The 2541-nt window shown below is 44.2% G+C and overlaps 1 non-coding gene across 1 annotated transcript; it reads right to left on the reverse strand.

The window, feature by feature from the left end:
* Window positions 1–1478: 1478 nt before the first annotated feature.
* Window positions 1479–1616, reverse strand: LOC119931106. The gene has a single exon (XR_005451968.1). It is a non-coding gene; the product is annotated as a small nucleolar RNA SNORA7 (small nucleolar RNA).
* Window positions 1617–2541: the final 925 nt, after the last annotated feature.

The raw sequence follows: 2541 nt of genomic DNA on the forward strand, positions 1-2541 counted from the left end.
CAAAGGGACCAGCTAATAATAAATCAAGAACTGTTTACATTACATATAAGCACTAGTGTTTGTGGTTACTGGGTGGAGGAAAGATTGAGTTGATTTTTGGAATTCCTTGGTAAACAGTCATTTCTCTTCCATAGGAAAGAACATTTTATTCTCCAAGCATCTTTACTCACTACAGGATTGAGTTGGTAAGTTGTGGGTCACTGAACTCTCCAAGTAATCGATCAGTTTGATGGCCATGTTTGGGCTTCAGTTGGAAAGTTGCCTCCTCCTGTGACATGATTTAACCCTGGCTTTGACTCAGACAGGCCTACATGGGTGGTTATTTCTAGAGTCCTGTTTCCGCCTTTCAAATGGTCAGAAGAAAATGCTCAGATGCAGAGTCCTGGCTTCAAGTCTTAGCCCTTTGGAGGGGGAAGGGTGATGTGAAGAAACAGTGTGACAGTGGAAAGTGCACAGGCCTGGGAGTCTGAGCACCTGGGTTCTAATCCCGTTCTCTGCCACTGGCCTGTTGCATGACTTTGATTTTTTGTGCCACAGTTTCCTCTTTTGTTAAATGAGGATTCACTATGTGTTTTATTTCTTATTTAGACTGTGAGCCCCATGTGGGACAGAGACTGTGTCTAATTTAGTCAGTCAGTCAGTCAGTCGTATTTATTGAACACTTACTGTGTGCAGAGCACTGTACTAAACCTTTAGGAGAGTATGTTATAACAATGAAGAGACATACTCCCTGCCCTCAACAAGCTTACAATCTAATTGTATTATTAATAATAATAATGGTATTTTTTAAACGCTTACTATGTGTCAAGCACTGTTCTAAGTGCTGAGGTATATACAAGGTAATCAGGTTGTCCCACCTGAAGCTCACAGTCTTCACCCCCCATTTTGCAGATGAGGCAACTGAGTCCCAGAGAAGTGGAGTGGCTTGCCTAAGGTTACACACAGCAGACAAGTGGCAGAGCTGGGATTAGAACCCACGTCCTCTGATTCCCAAGCCCATGTTCTTTCCACCAAGCCACACTGTTTTATGACCATGTTACTTCATGCTGCTATTCTCTGAGAGTTAATCTGTTCTTTGAGAGTTAATATTTTTTGAAGTACTAGCAAAATCAAGGAAGGTGAGTCCTATGTTTTGGGGAACAGATATTGTACTGGTCAGAAGGATTTTAACTACCCTAGGTAAAATAGCTGTCATCTCCCACATGAAACGATATCGTGAAGTGTTGTGGAAAGCAACGAGTAAATCAATCTTGTCTTGTCTTATGCTGTCGAGTCTTCTCTGATCCATTGTGACACCATGGACACATCTCTTCCAGAACACCCCATCTCCATCTACAATTGTTCTGGTAGTGTATCCATAGAGTTTTCTTGGTAAAAATGCAGAAGTGGTTTACCACTGCCTCCTTCCGTGCAGTAAACTTGAGTCTTCGACCGCAACTCTCTCCTGTGCCGCTGCTGCCCAGCACAGGGGAATTTTGACTTGTAACAGATTGCCTTCCACTCTCTAGCCACTGCCCAGGCTAGGAATGGAATGGGTAGGCCTCTGCTTGACCCTCCCTCTAGTAGTCGAGACTGTTAGAGTAATGGAAACTCTTCAGGTATGACCCTGAGAGGGGAAATCAATCAGTAGTATTTCTTAAGTGCTTATTGTGTCCAGAGCAGTGTACTAAGCACTTGGGAGAGTTGAATAGAGTTGTTCGACATGATCTCTGATCTCAAAAGGCTTACAATCTAGCAGACTTGGCAGGCACTAAAATAAAATTATGGGGGAACAACAGATTTTAAAGATATATACATGAAGGTGGGGGGTGTGGGGTTGAGTTCTCAAGTGCTTAGGCCACAAGGAAATGCAGTGGCAGTACGGTGAAGGTGGTTGGTGTGGAGACTGGACTGTCTTCTAGACTGTGAGCCCGTAGTTGGGTAAGGACTGTCTCTATATGTTGCCAGTTTGTACTTCCCAAGCACTTAGTACAATGCTCTGCACACAGTAACAGCTCAATAAATGCGATTGAACGAATGAATGGAGATAAATGTGCCATTTGTTAATCACTTACTATATGTCAGGCACTGTACTAAGTGCTGGGGTGTACACAAGAAAATTGAGTTGGACCCCCTCCCTGTCCCATATAGGGCTCACAACCTCAATCCCCATTTTATAGATGAGGTAACTGAGGCACAGAGAAGTGAAGTAACTTGCCCAAAGTCACACAGCTGACAAGTGGTGGAGCCAGGATTTGAACCCACAACCTTCTGACTCTCAGGCCCGTGCTGTATCCACTATGCCATGCTGCTCCTCTATGAGAGATTAATTAGGGAAGACCTCCTGGAGGAGGTATGATTTTCGAAGGGAGTTGAAGATGGGGAGAACAGTTCTCTGCTGGATTAGAAGGGAAAGGGAATGCCAGGCAGAAGAGAGCATGTGAGCAAAAGGCACTCCAGAGACTGGAAAGTAGCAAAGCATCCTAGGTGGGGTGGAAAGGGAGATGATTGAGGTCATCTAGTGGGGAGAGAGCTAATTCAGTACCTTCAACTACTAGACAT

The sequence above is a fragment of the Tachyglossus aculeatus genome, chromosome 7, assembly GCF_015852505.1.
Source record: "Tachyglossus aculeatus isolate mTacAcu1 chromosome 7, mTacAcu1.pri, whole genome shotgun sequence".
Taxonomy (NCBI): Eukaryota; Metazoa; Chordata; class Mammalia; order Monotremata; family Tachyglossidae; genus Tachyglossus; species Tachyglossus aculeatus.